This window comes from Watersipora subatra, chromosome 11, assembly GCF_963576615.1.
Source record: "Watersipora subatra chromosome 11, tzWatSuba1.1, whole genome shotgun sequence".
Taxonomy (NCBI): domain Eukaryota; kingdom Metazoa; phylum Bryozoa; class Gymnolaemata; order Cheilostomatida; family Watersiporidae; genus Watersipora; species Watersipora subatra.
In genome coordinates, this window is record NC_088718.1 from 26386000 (window position 1) to 26404869 (window position 18870).

Below are 18870 nucleotides of genomic sequence, written 5' to 3' on the forward strand. Positions count from 1 at the left end.
AAATGAAGCTCTTGCTCAAAGCGCGACACATTAACATGCAATGTTCCGTTTAAACAATTATCATTTCTGAATTTTTGTGAGTAAAATGTAAAACTAGCTGCTGGTTGCTCTATGTCACTCGAAGCAAATATTTAAAAAATTTTTTTTAAAAACAATGCTCACAACATGGTGCTGAAAGTGCACCACTTAGCCTAGCTTTTTACATAAAAACGTAAGTCAAAAGAGGTCAGTTTTATGTAAGGATACAAACTGGCAATAAAATACATACTGGCAATAAAATACACACTGGCAATGGTACATCGGCTGAAGACAAAAAGAATTGCTAACAATTAGTCAAAGAATGGTGATTTCTTCTCTGAGTGTGAATTGAGTGCGAATGGAACAATGACAGGCAATAAATTCGGAAAAGACCCCTTGTAATACCAAAAATCAAATACAGTAGGGGCTCCTACAACATATACATCCTATATCGTAAACTCTACATATAACCTAAATCATAAATTTCACATAACATAAAGAATTTATGTAACATTTTTGCTTCATACAACAGAAAAAATTCCATATAACGTAAAGTGTCAAGTCGGTGCTAGTTCTCAAATTCGATTTGAATAAAGATAATTTTGTAGCTAGGCTTAAAATGTCAATTTCTCTTTCTCTCTTTCGCCACATTTGTAAGAAAAAACAACATATGTATAGTGTTGCCTCTGTTACACACATATACCAGTTCGATGACATTTTAGTTCGCACTGATAGATCGTCAGATGTGTCAACAAAACAGAGAGAATAAGAAGCTGTGCAACTGTTCAGAAATACTTAAAGGCAATTGATTGATGCAAGTGTTACAGCGTCGGTCTACTAATCTGAATATCACAAGTTGGAGTATCGTCAAAAGTTATTTTTTATCACAGCCTTGACCGCCTTAAGACAGATAGATGACGAACAGGTAGACACTGCTCTTGTTATATTAAAAATATTTTTTGCTTTGCTTTATCTTAAACATATAAGCTATTATTAATTTTCCTTTGCAGAACAGACTTTGCTTTCTAAAAAAAAAAATCATTGTAAATGGATGTGGAAGATGTGCGATCTACATATCTTAATACTGCAGTTACAAAACGGCCAACCAATTAAAAATTTAAGTTTTGTTTTTAGTATGGCCAAAGAAATGAGTTCGGAAAGGTCTTAAACGGATTAGGCAATTTAAATGTATTCTACTGTTCTTACAACGCAAAATCCCTGTAACATAATTGTTCCTGGAACGGATTATTTGTGTTGTATGAGCATCCACTGTACTTATTTTAAAAGGTTTTTTTCATAAAAAAGCTTTTGCAGGTTAAAAACAAATCTAACAAAACCAAAAAGTGGCACACAATCAATGATGTTAGATAGACCAAATTCAGAATAAGAGCTTTTTTAGTAACTGTCTCCAATACTCAGGTAAAACGGTTTGCTTCAAACTATCATTAATTAGTTAGGTTGGCTAAAGATATTGGATTCAAATGGCACATATATCTGTGTGTGTGTATATATATATATATATATATATATATATATATATATATATATATATATACAGGACAGATAGTGCAGTTGGTAAGGTGTTGGGACAGTGATCATTAGGTCCTAGGTTCAAACCTCAACGACTGCACCCTTCTGGTGGTCCTTAGACAAGACCCTTGCTTGTACAATGTCTACAACCTCTATGATGAGTGCAATAACCAAAGCCATGCCGGCTCGGACGTCGCCCGGTCAAACAAGGTCCGCGCTGCCTGTAGCTGAACCAGGACAAGGCAGTGAAAAATGGGCTACTGGTTCAAAACGGATGAAATGGACTCGGACTGATAACACGGACCTCATGCAGTGCTACTTTATGAGTGAACCTCAAAAGTGGGGCTATACGGGAAGGATGCGCCAACTGTGGATAAACATGTGCCCTGAATTGCCACTAACCGTTAAGCAACTTGTAGCTCAGAGGAGTAACATAATCAAGCGCCCCCACATATCAGAATTTGAGGTAGATGAAATTAGGGAACAGTTCACCCAAGTAACCTCAACCAACGAGGAGTGCATATAATCACACACCGTCACACAAACATGATCTTGTGTTGACTCACAAGTTGAAGAAGACATGCACTTTGACCTTGACCCAAGAGTCAAGGAGCTTGCAGAAAATATCATCAACAAGATGCCAGCTGCTAATGATTATGAAGGCAGGGTACCACTACGGAGAGTTAGCAAGACCATACCCAAGAAGCTGTTAGAAGACATTAACTTGGCACTGGAGTCGATCTCAACTAAATCGATCGGTGAGACTAATGCCTTAATCTACAGTACGGCAACTGTCGTCTTGGAAGAGATGGGTATTAAGGCACTGTCAACAAGGCTTCAAGTCATTCCATCTTGGCAGCTGAGGCTACAAAATAAGATCAAGGACTTGGGAAAGAAAGTTAGTAGGCTCAGTGAAAAGTCTAACCACAGTTTGGAGCGTCCAAAAAGGGAAGCCACAATAGAAGCTCTAAAATCAGCCAAACAGTAGCTAGTAGCACTCTCGGCATGACTGAAGCGGTACACCAAAAAGCGGGACAACAAGAGAATGAACAAACTGTTCATCAATAATCCATCTAAAGTGTATTCGCAGTTCAAAGGTGAATTGCGGAGGCCAATGTCAGATCCTCCCCGATCCAGCACCTCCAAGTTCTGGAAGGACATCTGGGAGAAAGAGACTACTCATATCACTACTGCAAATTGGCTGAAGAGGCTTAAAAAGAGCCACCAACACACTGTGGCTCAGCAAGGACTCACCATCAGCGAAGTGGACATCAAGTGCAGAGTGCAGCGTATGAAGAACTGGGCAGCACCTGGCCATGATATGATTCAAGCCTTCTGGTTGAAGAAATTGACATCACTTCACAGTAGAATGGCTAAGCAGATGGAATGCCTAATAGAAGAAGGCGACCATCCGGAATGGCTGACCATAGGACGAACTGTACTTCTGATAAAAGATCCAAAGCAGGGGCCGATTCCCAAAAACTATTGACCAATAACGTGCTTGCCCACCACCTGGAAACTGCTCTCAGGAATAGTTGCAGACAAACTGGAAGAGCACATGAGTCACTATATGACCAGTGCTCAGAAAGGAATTGGGCGCAACACCCGAGGAGCCAAACATCAGTTACTGGTGGATCGGACGGTCTGTCAAGACAGCAGAAGAAGGCATACCAATCTTGCCATGGCTTGGATCAACTACAAAAAGGCCTATGACTCAATTCCCCATAGTTGGATACTTGAGTGTCTCAGTATGTACAATGTTCACCCTGCTCTTGTGGCATTCATCAAGATGTCAATGACCAAATGTAAGACGGAACTGGAGGCTAATGGCAAAAAGCTGGCGAGTGTACAAATTAAGCGAGGCATCTATCAAGGTGACTCCTTATCACCGCTGCTCTTCTGCATATGCCTAAACCCTCTAAACAATATGCTGGAGGGGACTCAATATGGGTACCAGTTTAAGAGTGGCACCAAGATAAACCACCTCTTCTACATGGATGACATCAAGCTGTACGCTAACAAAGAAAGGGACATTGATTCGCTAATACACCTCACTCAGGTATACAGCAAGGACATCGAAATGACCTTCGGTATTGAGAAATGTGGAAGGCTAATTCTTAAGAAAAACCATTCTATGCTCACAGATGGCCTAAGAATGCCAAATGGTACCATCAAAGATATAGAAGAAGGGTACAAGTACTTGGGGATTATGCAAAGCAACATCAACCACGAAGCCGAGGTACGTCACAAAGCCATTACCGAATACAAGAAACGCCAAGAAACGCAGGTCCTACGGAGCCAGCTCAATGCCAAGAACCAAGTCATGGCAATAAATACCTACGCACTGCCAGTAATAAGATATCCAGCAGGCATAATAAAGTGGACTGAGGAAGCCATCAAGGAAACAGATAAAGCAACTCGTTAACTGCTGACCATGCATGGAGCACTACACCCAAAATCTGATACTACTAGATTGTATCTCGATAGGAAAGATGGCGGTAGGGGACTCAAAAGTGTACAGCAAACAGTGAAAGAAGAAGAGCAAAGCATCAAAGCCTATGCAGCCTCCATGGCCACTTCAGATAAGCTGCTAGCTGAATTTCAATCGGCTGCTCTTACAATGGAGCTTCGCCCTGATGATGAGGAAATTGACTGGCACACAAAACCTTTTCATGGTGCTTACCACCGACAAATATCTAAGGTTGGCGATCTACACCAGACATATGTGGCTGAACAAAGGAAACCTAACGGCCAATACAGAGTCGCTAATCATGGCAGCCCAGGAGCAAGTGCTCCCAACAAGGCAACTCCAAACGAAAATCTATCACACTAGAGACGATCCTAGATGCAGACTGTGCAAAGATGCACCTGAGACCATCCAACACATCATCAGTGGATGCAAGCAGCTAACAGGAAATGCATACAATGAGCGGCATAATCATGTCGCAAATGTTGTGTATAGAAGTCTATGTGATGAGTATGGCCTTAATAAACCACAACACTGGTGGAAAACTCCTGGTAAGGTCAATGAAAATGATCGCGCTAAGATCCTCTGGGACTTCTACATCCGGACCGACAAGCATGTCCTAGCAAACCAACCAGATACAGTGGTGGTGGACAAGGAGAACAAATGGGCTACTATAATAGATATAGCAGTACCCAATGACTACAATATAGACAGCAAAGAACAAGAAAAGGTAGAGAAATATCTCCCTCTTGGAGAAGAGATTGAAAGATGCTGGGATGTAAGAACAACTGTAATCCCAGTAGTCATTGGGGCACTGGGCGCATAAAATGTGGCTTGCCCAAATACCGACAGCAGTCAACTCAGGTGAGTTGCAGAAAAGTGCGCTACTGGGAACAGCTAAGATCTTGAGGCGAGTGCTCAAACTCCCAGGTCTCTGGTAGGAGAACCGAGTTAGAGCAGAAACTACCACCTATACGGGTTAACCGGGGTGAAGAAACGAATTTTTTTTTTCAATTTTTTTTATATATATAAATATATATATATATATATATACCTCTTGAGTTTATGTTCAATTCTGCTTAATACTGTTAAATGACCAATAACAAGATGAATTGATAAAGAGCTTGTAACCCGAGGATTCTAAAAATAGACAATCTAGCTTTATCATTCATGTTTGTATACTTATATTAGGTTGTTAAAAGTTTATACTTGAATTGAAGTTAAATTCGTATATTTAGGGAGTGAATATATTTGTTGACTAGCCAAATTACCAGCGTTGCACGGGTTTTAAAAAACAGCTTATAAACAGTGGCAGGTAATGTAGTTGCCTGCCCCTTGCCCTTAGCCTAGCACATTGCCATGGCTAATTTGAGTAACCTAGTATCCCTATGCTAAACTTAGCAATATGAGCCGTGAGAGTTAGCTTTAGTGACATTTCGCCGTAACGCAAAGTACTATGCATATTTTAATCGACATAGCGACTCATATCGCCAAATGAATCCACTGCAGCTCGCGTAGCTCAATGGGTTAATTTATCGCCTAGTGAACGTGAGGTTCTGAGATCAAGTCTTCTGCAATACGGATTCTTCATTGCTAGATACTAATCAGCCATAGCTGTAATTTTGAGATTTATTTGAGATGTATATGATTTGAGATTTATATGATATGAGATTTATATGTGAATAAACCCTTCGAAAACATCTTTTACAATAATCTTTTCCATTACTGTTCATATGAATATATCTTTCAGCTCATAATATTAGAGAACATCCTCTACTGTTAGTCTTTGTTGACTATTAATTGCAACCAGTATTTAACAGATAACTAACTATACTATATGTACTGGCCAAATGGTAGCCTTCACCACCTTAGCCAATACAGTAGGCGCTCCTATAAAAGTAACCTTTCACATAAATTCCACTTAGAAAACAATCTATCTAAAGTTTTTGCTTCATACAATGTAAAGAATCCCATATTCAAATTCGATTTGAATAACAACAATCATATTATTCAAATTGAATTAAATATACACATATATAAATCAATTATAAGATTGGCAGATGTGCCAATAAAGCGCAAGGAATAAGCAGCTGCACAAGCATACAGAAATGCCTCAAGCCAGTCGTTGGGTGCAGGTGTGATGTGCAGTATCGGTCTACTAAGCTGACTGTCACAAGTTGGAGTCTCGTTGAAGGTGATGTTTTACCCCATAAACACCAGAGTGATGGTACAGTCATTCAATTAAAAAGTTATGTTAAGTTTTTTCCTTGTTGAAGGGCGAAAGGGGTGAGTTTGAGAAGATGTTGGAATGGATTATGCACTTTACACGTATTTTACAGCTCGTGCAATGTAAATATTCTATAACGTAAAGGTTCTCAAAACAGATTATTTATGTAGAAGCACCCATTGTATACAGCTCATACATGAAGGTACTCTTGTGGCAGTTGCCATTATATATTCAAGAATAGACTTGCTGATACATTAGCAAGTCTATTTTTGCTTTTAAAAGTCTAAGTTTTCATTTGCTAATATATTGAAAAAAGAATCTTTGAAAACAGATGCACATGTGCTAAATTTTTGTCAATTAGCAGTGTTTAAGTAAAATGAGTCATGATTATATTTAAATGCTTCCAGCAAAGTGTTATTTTTATCCTAGGATACTAAATCTTCGCATACATATGTATACCTTAATATAGAAAAGCTAAGACACAACAGCAATTAGTAAGCTTGCTTGTTATTTCCCTGTTCAACATTCTTAGTGACTCAATTACAAGCTGTGGTCTACTTACATGCAAAAGTAATTACTGTTAACAACTTCGGCAAAGTTGATAATGGTACTACGGTTAAATGGGTTAAAAGTGCAGTATAGCAAAAATGGAGAACACAACAATCAGTGAAAAAGGCTTAAATTTTAGTCCTTAAACTTTGTAAATCAGTTGTAGCAGGCAGCTTACTATGTATATTGACAGTGCTATTTTCAGTCAAATACAAAATGTACAGCGAAATAAATAGTAAAAAAACTAGATTGTGTGTAAGTAAAATTCACGTCTGCTACTTTAAAAATAATTAACACCTACTTGTGAAAAACTATTACCTAAACTTTACCTGCAGCAATTTTTCTTCAAGAGCTAATGCCATGTAGCCACATTTAGCAAAACAAAAGTATGCACTATGTCTACATCTTTTGCACTGCGTACAAACGCAGACCTAATTAATTACGGCTGACATCAAACTATAACGAATACTATTTCTGAGTAAGATTTTCGTTAACAGCAAGTGCTGAAAGTTCAGCAATCTTGTCATTAGTGCAACTTTAAGGATGAGGATAGAGTTCGAGGGTCAATCATACTATGCGTGACCATAGCCATGCAAGTTTCTACTAATTCTGAAACATATTTAATCGTCAATATTCTTTTTTAAGCAAATAACTGTAAGCAGAGTAAATCTAGTGCAAAACTGCTAAGAGAAGCTATCATGCTGCAGATAGCAAGAAGCGAATATATGCAATAACATCTCATTGTGTCGATTCAGGAAATAATGCCTTAGTACAGTCGTACTTTCTGTGCTACAAAGATTATCTCCGAGTGAGTATGGGTTAATACAAACCCATAAAATGATTCTAGATGATTAATCAAGAAAGTCTTGCAGACACGATTATGTTTGTATTTTGTTTGAAAAACAGACAGAATCACTGGTGAAAATGATGGTAATGCTAGACAATCTAATTGTAAAAAATGGAATCCATTATTCAGCCACAGCAACATCTGCTAAGTATAGACGTGCACGTATTTACCGCAACACCAGGCGCACTACATTTATTTTCTCATTTTGCGATCCTTCCCGAAAAGAGGAAGTGCAACTGCAATGTATAGCGGAGTCGCCTACTATTTGCAAAGGGACGGCTGGTAAATGTATCGTTGCGACTTTTAAACCGTCTGCGCTGCAAACTGTGTTTTGGCTATAATAATAGCTTATTCAATTGTAATCGTCGCTACAAAGCAAGGTTTTGCTACAAAGCAATGTATTATGTATTATGTATATGCTCCAACCATAGTGGTAGATTACCCTACCTCGAGTCATAACTGAACGGGACCCAACAAGGAACCCCTTATTCTTTTTGTTGGACGTATCCTGTATCCGGTGATAACCAGACCTGCCAACCCAAGAGTGGGGCAAAGCGTGAGATTTGGTTTTGGGCATACCTGCCAACTCTCACGCATTGGGCGTGAGACTCACGCAATCACCCCAAAGAAACAATGAAAATGCGTGAGATTTTTGCCCCAATTTCAAAAATTTTATATATGCTATCATTGATACATCAATTGCCCCAAAACCAAATCTCACGCATTGCCCCACTCTTGGGTTGTCAGGTCTGGTTTTGGGACAATTGATGTATCAATGATGGTGTATATAAAATTGTGGCAATTGGGGCAAAAATCTCACGCATTTCTCACGCATTTTCATTTTTTCTTTGGGGTAATTGCGTGAGTCTCACGCTCAATGCGTGAGAGTTGGCAGGTATGGTGATAACTGTGTGTACAACAGCGATTTGATGAAAATGCTGAAAGTTTAAATGGACATAACCCTTATTTGTCCTGGGTTTTGGAGGTCTTGAACCATCCATCTTGACCCATTATTTTTGCCCATGGTAATCAATCAATGAGAAAGCAACTCTGAAACAATAACCAAACAGCAATGTTACAGAACACTCCCTGTGACGAGAAATGATGGATAGTGTGTACTTTACCATGCCTACGCTTCCTAAGATGGGTGTTGTCTCTTTAGAGCTGGGTGTATAACATATCAAACAGCACATAAAAATGGCAAATATGTACTGTATATTGCCACATGCACATGCGAGGGCATGTATGTGTATATAAATGTAATGCCATTTGCAATACTATTGCTACAAGTGAAATGAAAGCTAAATGCAAAATATAAAAACATTGCTACTAGTAAAATCTAAACAAAAAGATTATGAACATCAGTCCACCAATACATGTGATATATAATTACAAACAGGAGACTTTGAAATTTGATATAGGACCTATAGATACTAGCCGAATGCCCAGCGTTGCACGAGTAATAGAATAATTCCTTAATGAATTTGAGTAACTTACCTAGAAAGCTAGATCTTTACTAAAGTTTTCACTAAAACAATACCCACGTTTTGGGCCAGCTTAAAGGTTGACTTGCAACAAAATTCACATTACAGTTATTTGGTATCAAAAGATTCACCATCTCTTACTCTGCTGTGTTGTAGGGGCAAAATATGTGGAAATGTGATTACAAGCTCTTGAAAGCTCAAAAATGAACAGTTAATCGCAGTTATCACAAAACCGCCGTAGATCGGAATCAGTTTATTTCTCTGACATAGTCGTTACATTTGGTTATTGTTTTGTCATGTGATGTTCATATGTAAATTGAAAGGCCTGTGAGACTCTGAAACATAGGGCTGGTGAGTTGCTCTTGTACCAAGATCTATATCTAGCTATGCAGCGCTCTGAAGATCAAGGGTATTTCCTCAAAAGAGGTAACCACTAAGAGTTCGGTGGCAACAAAAAAAATTAATAATTCAAAGCTACATAAACGAAAAATTAGTTAGCTTGGTTGAGCATATCACATTGATGCCTTTATTAATGCAACATGTTGGTTTTTCTGGTCGCAAGTAAAATTTGTTTTCAACTGAAACTGGTTAAATAAATTTAGTTTGAAAACTAGCTTATATTTGATATAGCTGTACATGATGTAACTATAACATTATGCACCTATAACATGTTGTAGCTATAACATGATGTAGCCATAACATGATATAGCTATAACATGATGTCGCCATAACATGATGTAGCTATAGCACTATGTAGCTACATTTAGTTGCTATATGTTATGGCTTATTTCATAGTACTGCTATTCCCAATAATATTACTGATAATTCCTTTACATGATAAGTTAATTAGCAACCCCAAATGCCTGAAATGCTATGCTCCATTTTCTGCAAGTTCATAATGTATTACCTTTAAAAAACCGAATAACTGCTAACATATGCTGGTAAGAAAAAATTCTATTAATAGAAAATTCTATTAATTGTATTAAAATTCTATCAAAATTTAATGAAATTAAATTTTGATAGAAATTATATTTCTAGAACATAACTGATGAATTTCAATTTTATACTTCGCACAACTTCTCAAAGTGAGAGCAGTCAATTTTATACTTGTTGTCCGTCACGTAACAGTATTCATAAAACAACTTTGTTACTTTTAATTTCTTTCCGACCTGAACAGTAAACTGTGTCATTGAGAAACAAAGATCTTTTTCTAGCATGATTCCATCAGTTATTTATAATTTATTACTAAAAGTTGAAAGTGCACCAAAGGCTTGAAACCATACATTCAGATATTCCTAGACTCGACTAGCTCTCACAGATCAGTCTAAACTTACTGACAAATCAGAGGTCCTCTCACAAATCAGTGTAAACTTACTGACAAATCAGAGTTCCTCTCACAAATCAGTGTAAACTTACTGACAAATCAGAGTTCCTCTCACAAATCAGTGTAAACTTACTGACAAATCAGAGTTCCTCTCACAAATCAGTGTAAACTTACTGACAAATCAGAGGTCCTCTCACAAATCAGTGTAAACTTACTGAAAAATCAGAATTGACAAAATGACATTCATTTTAATCTTGTGTGTGCTCATTAAAACCTTAACTTCAAGGCCTACTTGATAAGAAAATGTTTTCAGATAATAATATTCATAAAAACAACAAAATATATTTTTTAAAACAGCATCACACATTATAGGCCTACATATACAGAATATATAAATAGTGGGTGATGTAAGTTATGCGCATGTTTTAATGACAAAAAATGTGTTGTTATAAATTCACTACTTTAGCTAGATTGATCTACATGTATGTATTATTAATATGTTTATTATTATTTTTGTATAAAAATCTCAACGTTTGTGCATCTGTACATCTGTCTGTTCAGCTATAGTGATAAAAGTTTACAAATGAGAAATCCGCAGCAAACTGCATTTGAACTCACAACCACCAGTTCTGCAGACAACTAATTATCCAATACACTACACTGTCCAACCAGCTAAATCAGGGAATAACACGGGTACGTACATACTTACAACACATGCCAATATTTCATGGCTTCACTTTAAATAAAACACCTCAGCAAGTGTTTTGTGTGTAGCCATACCAGAAGAAAAGGCATGCCAATACGCGAAGAAGCATGTGTGAACTCATATATCCAACAGAACTTTCTCAATCAGTATAGATCCATAGAAGGCACTGCAGCTGGTACAGTATGAATTACACAGAAGTAAACACAGTAAACATAAATAAACAAACACCTTCATTTAAAAGTTAGAATGGTAAGTGTTACTGTTAGTTAAAAGTAAATTTTCTCTACAAAAACCTTTTTATTACCCATGCGACGCCGGGCATTCACCTAGTATAGCATAATAATATATAATGTATGTATTGTATATTAATAATGTTATATATTATATAATACATATTATTATATAATAATGTATTACATAATATTAAATATAATATTAAATAATATATAATATTAATAATATAAACTATATATAATAACTAATAATATTAGTCTTACATATATATTATTACTAGCTAGGCGCCCAGCGTGGCCCAGATATTAAAAATAAGCTTATAAACAATGAAAAGTAATGTAGTTGCCTGCCACTTGCTATTAGCCTGGCACGTTACCAATTGATAATTTGAATAAGCTTACTAATAAGGGCTACCGCTTTCCATGGCGTTACACCATCATGTTGCATCGTGACGGAGAGCAGTAGCATATTTGCTTCCATATAGCGACATATATCATCTAATGAATTCATCAAGCTCGTGTGGCTGAATTGGAATGGTGTTGGACTGGTGAACAGGAATGTCCGAGATCAAATCTTCTGCTATACGACTTCTATATTTCAAGATTTTAATAACTATAGCTGGACAAACCAACTTTGAGAAATATATAAATATCAAATTAGTATATATAATATAATATGTATACTAATTTAATATCTAAATAATGGAACTCTGAAAATATATTATATACTTTATATATAATGTATTTTCAGAGTTCTTAATATGGTCAGATTGCTAGATGCACTAAAGGCTGGTGACCATTAAACTTTGTGCTCTTAAAGTGGTGTGGTCCATCTGCTAACATCTACCTAAACGTTTTCGGCAAATCGCTTGCAAGTCAGAAAGCATGGTTTCCAAAAACTACTATTTGCTCCTTGTAAAATAACCTTGTGTGCTTGTGTACAACTAATCATGTATTCCATCTCAACCCAAAATACAAATTCCACTATTCATATCATAAAATCTTTGAACATATTCCCCAATCACAAATTTACTCATTTCCGCATTTTTATTACAGCTTTCAAAGTCCTGTGTATGCTATGCCTAGAACATTTATACACCGTATTTGTTCTTTCACACATATAACAACACTGTTTTCTATTTCGTGACACAGCATATTACATCCGCCATCTTGTTTTAGTTTGTGAACTTTCTGTTACTGCTACCACTATCCCAGCCCCTTCACAGTACTATTAGATTATCAACATTTAAAACACGTTTGTTCAACTCACTCAATAATTCCTGAATTCTGTCTTTTTACTTGTTTTTCTTTTTTAATTTAAAAAAGAGGATTGATATGTGAAAAAACTGGCAAAGCTGTCCAAGCTATAGTGATACATGTGATTAGAGCCAATTCTGTTTTATAACGACTGGATATTCCTACTAAGCCTAGCTACAATAGTGTATAAATGCTGTACATTTGGGAAGCAAAAGTAGATTTGGTAAACACTTTATACCAAAAACGAAAGAAAAACCAACTTCTTTTTTACATTGACAGTGTGTGAGCAATCTCTATACTTAGCTTACTGCTTTTAAGGGTGTTGTTGTGCTTGTGATTGTGTTGTGAACTGTGATCTTCACTGAACCAAGATCTGTCTTGCCATGATTTGTTTATGTCCGTTTGTCCTTGCCACTGCCCATGTCTGAGTCTAGTGGCAAGGAAACCTCTATCACTGGAGACACGCCCAGTGGCACATAAAATTTGAGGCTGAATGTCATTTTTGTCGCAACCATTTGCATTTTTGGGAATTTTTTGGCAAAAGATCCCTCTTTTGGATATTGAATCGCAACCTGTTGTTTGCAGGTGCGGCGTTCTAGCCTACTAGGCTACAGCTTCTTTCATCACATAAGACTGTAAATCAAGCCATATGAAAACTTACACGTAGCGTCAGCTCGGCATCATTTTCATATGAAAGATATATCTGAACACGAGTCAGCATAGTGTCTGGACATTTTTTTATGAAGTCTCAGATGACCGTCACAAAAGACTTGACAACATTGCCTGATGAGAATCCTTTGACACCTATACCAATCACTTAGAAAGCTATTGATGTGTGCCCTTGGCACACAACTTCAGGCAACATACGATCATCTTCTTTAGTGTCTGTAAAACATTATTCAAAGTAAAAAGTATAGTTGAAAAGATTTATAAGCTTCATTCATAGTTAATCATTTTAATCAGGTAAAAACAATTGCTTAAAAAATTGTCTGTTGCTGTTTTAAATGTAAGTTAAAATATAAAAACTGCTGTATCTAGAGCTCAGTTTAACTCTCCTGGGCAGTCGTGATAGGGCTTCAGCCTGCCCTAGCTCTGTCTGAATAACTGGCCCTGCCGCTCTCCAGATATGTGTAGTTGGGCCAGGCTTTTATTACCTGGTAGAGTCTCACAAATCTGGTTTGCAGCTTTGAGTTGTCTCCTCACTGGTTCCTTTTTTATCATCCAGACCCATTAACCAAGGAAATAATGAGCTGGCTCCTATGGTCTTCTTGTTGGATCCCAATCTGGCAGAATGTGCTTTGTGGTTCCTCTAGCTTCTTTTGCATGTCTACCACATACTCAGGTGTCTGGTGAAACTCAGTGAAAGGAAGTTGATAATTCAGCTGATTTGGGAGTTGTAGTTCTCACTCAAGCATGAGCATATCTGCTGTCTTCTCATGGTCAAGTGCTTTTCGGTAAGCTCTCATCAGCTGGAGGAGCAACAGTTCACTCTTCTGGGCCTCAGTTTAGTAGCAGCACCCTGAGCAAGTCGCCTAGCTTTCTGTTAATGCTCTCCACTATCCCATTTGCTCGGATGTGGTATGGAGCGGTGTGTGATTTCTCCACATGCCATAGTTGGCACAACTCTGACATTAATTGACTGTCAAACTGTACCCCTGTTTTGTGTGGATATTTTCTGACAAATCCATGTTGCAGACCAAAAGTTCATCCAGAGTACTGGCTTCTACTGGCGTGATAGTTGATGAAAGGGCCAGTGCATCCTGCCTCTGAGGTGAAGTGGTCAGTCAGCACCAAAATATACTTTTTGCTTATGTGTCTTGTTGGCAAGTGGCCTACCAAGTCTACTGCCACTTTCTGCTGTAGCCTGGTCCACATATAACCTTTTTTTCCAGGCTATCTTTGTTCCACGGTGCTTTGCAGCTTGGCACACCTTGCAGCTCTGGATCAGTCTTCTTACTCTTGCTGTCAGATCTTGCCAGACTGAGGTAACTGGTTGTCCTGCTCACCTCAAAGTAGGCCAATACGTGCGTTTGCCACACAGCGGTTTCTACACTCCTGCCACAGCCAGTGCAGGTACAAGGTCCATTGGCAAGGGCAGCTCCATTAGAGCTGTGTTGTTCATCCTGCAGCTGCGGGACTTGCTTTGTTAGCTAATGTACCAGAAATGCAAGCTGGCTAATGGATTGACTTTGTACCACTGCTACCTGTTTAGCTGGCTCTCATTCCACAGACCAATGGTTGTTGGTGTTTCCCAGTTTTTATCTGGAGGAACTTGGTACCAGCCTGCACTGTGTTAGTCAACAGAGGAGTGGGCATGGCCAGTAGATGCCATTGCGAGCAAGGGTTAGCCCTGCTAGCCATGAGTAGTATAGTGAGAGCAGATCTACACACACTAGGCGGAGCTTAGGGAGCAGGAAGTGACATCACATCAGGATCTGTTTGATTGACAGTTGGGGGGCGGAGCTAGGCGGTGTTGAGTCATGGTGTGAGTCATGGCGAGCTGTGTGATTCGTGGTGCGAGTAATGGTGTGAGTTGGTTGGTGACGTCGCGGTGGTGGTGTCGGTGGCCGAGTGGTGAGTCGGGCCGCGAGACGATTCGCGGTTGTATTTGGGATTATCGGATTTCGTTGGCGTCCGGTAGAGGTCGCTCTTCCGTGCTGTTTCGGGGGATTGACGGAGAGCTCGGTGGCGACGGGTTGACGGACGGTGGCGGATGGATTTCGAGATCGTCGGAGCTTGTATGTATTTTCTTTTTTCCGATCCCGAATGAGAATGATGTGTCTGCGAACGAATATTCATTTTGATTGTAAACTTCATAAATTCTGAAATTATCTATCGCCTCTAAGTCTTCATCAGGATTAAAACTTTTCAGAATTGACGGAGCATGCAATCTGAAGGAATTCAGAGAGAAATTAAAACAAAGATTATAAACTCTGTATATCAAGACAGTAATGAGTTAAGGAAATGATATTATGATTAAATTTTATATAGTTTATTTGATGATATATCATAGGGATTTAAACTTACTATCAATGGATATGTTATTGAATAAAAGTTTTGTATATGAAAATGCTAAAACATAATATAAAAAAGACTATTGAATTTCATTCAATCCCAATTTTCTTCTTCTTCTTTCATTGTCGAATGAGAATGAACTGTCTACAATCAAAACATACATTATTTTTAGTGAGATATAGTAAAAGTAAGACATACAATCAGATTAGATCATTCATTCAAACTAAAAATCAAATATAATGTAATACTTACTGAAGAAGAAGAAGATCCATCCTTTTTCTGAATGGAATCTTCCTGTTGAGATACGGGAGCCTGCAATCGCAATGATTACAGTCAGGATGGTTTACTATATCCTTGCTGAGATAGTAGACTCTACATTCACAATGGACTCCAACTTAAATTGTAAATTTCAATTGCATTAGTCATCGAATCATAGAATGATATGCAAGATGTAATGCAGACAGAATAGGATATGCAATCAGCTAGAGTAGGACATACAGACAATAAGAAAAACAAATATGTTACATCACATAGTCAGACTAGGACACACAGACAGAGGAGGATATTCAGTTAAAATAATCTGTTTTAATCTGAGTAGGGATATAACATACACTTTGCTAAGATATTGGAGTTTGCAATTGCAATGAATACAATCAGCCTAGAACACATAGTTACTACTCAGAAGAGAAGATTCATTGTATCATTCCTACATAACATCTAGATTGAATTTGTAGTACTTACTGTAAACCGTAATCTTTCGTTGAGATCTTGATAGAACTTTTCACGTAAGAGAAATCGACAAGCTTTTCGCTTCCGATCGCTTATTTCCATTCCATGAGAGCAGTAACCCCATCGCTTCACACATTTATCTACACATTGTAATCGTTCTTGAAATTTCCTTTTTCTGTTGTCTCTGGTACTCATTGTGAAGTTATGAACTGAATTGAAAAGGCATATTCGCTCGAAGGTTTTATAACAAGTAGAAGTGTTGTCGCGGTTCAATAATTTTGTGATCTAATGATATATATAAACAGTTTTCGCGAAATTCAATTTCGCGAAATTCACTTTCGCGAAATTCAATTTCGCGAAAGTTGACTATATAATATATAATGTGTAATTTCGCGAAATTCACTTTCGCGAAATTCAATTTCGCGAAAGTTGACTATATAATATATATAATGTGTAATTTCGCGAAATTGAATTTCGCGAAATTCACTTTCGCGAAAGTTGACTATATAATATATATAATGTGTAATTTCGCGAAATTCAATTTCGCGAAAGTTGACTATATAATATATATAATGTGTAATTTCGTGAAATTCAATTTCGCGAAAGTTGACTATATAATATATATAATGTGTAATTTCGCGAAAGTTGACTATATAATATATATAATGTGTAATTTCGCGAAATTGAATTTCGCGAAATTCACTTTCGCGAAAGTTGACTATATAATATATATAATGTGTAATTTCGCGAAATTCAATTTCGCGAAATTCACTTTCGCGAAATTCATTTTCGCGAAAATCTGTTTACTATTTTCGCTTCATTAATTCCTTTGGACACACCCATCATTCTTCAATTCACTATATAAGCGTTGCATAATCTGATGGAATATTCTGCCTCATTAACCATCTCTTGATGCCTACTTATATTTGAGAATTTGGGTCGATCGAGTGTTGATACCATAAGGCTTGTATGCTTCAGCTAGAATTCTGTTAGCCGGCTACTCGCGATTAAGTTCGTTGAGTGTCGCTGTTTTCAGGGGCTGTTGTGTGGACAAGCGCCTTGGCATTCGACCTGATTGTTTTCCTAGGTTTACCTATGGAATTCTCCTGTTTGGTTTGGCTTAACCATTCCATAACAGTTTCTCGACCAGTAAATAGATGAAGATGATGAACTAGTAAAGGGGCATACATGGATTAATATGTGGATTATTTTGAGGATAACTCCAACTCAGTGTGAGTATATCAATATATAAAACTTATATCAAAAAGTAAATAATATTCGGTTGTATTTGTTACCAACTTTATTTCGATATAAAGTATATATGTATATTCAATTGTAAAATATAGAAAAAAAATTTATGTCAGATCTTCTAGTAATTTAACAATTTGGGAAGTTCCTTGAATATGTACATTGTCAACACCTTCATTTTCTTCGTTATTAAGACTTTTACTAATTTTTTTTCATTCCAATCATATCTATCTAGTATAGTTTTTCGAACTACATGATCTCGTGTATCTGTTTCAGAAATTTTTAGCATAACTGTTAGAAAATCTTCTATTGAACATCCTCTGCTCCAAAATATTGCAAAGAGAAGACAGTAATCACCACATGTTGTTGAAAGAATTGTTTCCAATAAAACAACCTTTTTGCCAATCAGGTGTAACCAATAAAAAAAAAAAAAATTTTTTGTTTTTTTTGTTGAACATTTCCATCAATTCGCGGTAATATAAATACAGACAATCAGACGGTGTATCGACTCATCAATAGGGTTTCACTTTTTCTTTTAATTACAAATCCCACACATCAGCTAGGCCAATCAAATTTTGTTTCCAATGAAACAACCTTGTTGCCAATGACGTGCAACCAAATTTTTGGTTCAACAATTCCATTTCTAATTATTTTTTCAAAAACGGTAAAACCAGACCGTTATCGTCATGACAATAAGAAACACACCGAGTTTGTTCAACGCAAAGAAAAGCGTCAGGAATTTTGTGAGAGTAAGAGTTGCTAAACAATTTTACACCTATCTTGTGGAGAATTTTGTTCTGAATAAGATACATTTAAAAGTAAAACGATATATGTTTTCATTTTTTGAGATATTACTTAAATACTAACGGTATATCGGATTTTTTAGAAAATCCGTTTGAATTAACTTGGGCAGAATAATCGTTTGGTCAACAATTAACGTGGTAGCGAAAGAGTTAATATACAAGTGAGCAGTGATTATAAATGTATATATAATAATAAAATGTGAGTAAGATAAAAGCTACTGAAGATACAATAAACAAAGCTAGGACTGTGCTAGTCCATGTTAATATACAAGTGAGCAGTGATTATAAATATATATATAATAATAAAATGAGAGTAAGTAATGTGAGTATATATAATAATACATTTTTTTATTATATATATTTATAATCACTGCTCACTTGTATATTAACATGGACTAGCACAGTCCTAGCTTTGTTTATTGTATCTTCAGTA

The 18870-nt window shown here is 37.0% G+C and overlaps 1 protein-coding gene across 2 annotated transcripts in view; it reads right to left on the reverse strand.

The window, feature by feature from the left end:
- LOC137408903 (phosphatidylinositol 4,5-bisphosphate 3-kinase catalytic subunit delta isoform-like) overlaps positions 1 to 7853 on the reverse strand; it is a 53567-nt gene extending 45714 nt beyond the window's left edge. For both annotated transcript variants that reach the window (XM_068095526.1, XM_068095525.1), the window contains exon 1: positions 7809 to 7853. The gene's annotated coding sequence lies outside the window, so the exon portion shown is untranslated. The remainder of the gene's footprint in view (positions 1 to 7808) is intronic.
- Positions 7854 to 18870: the final 11017 nt, after the last annotated feature.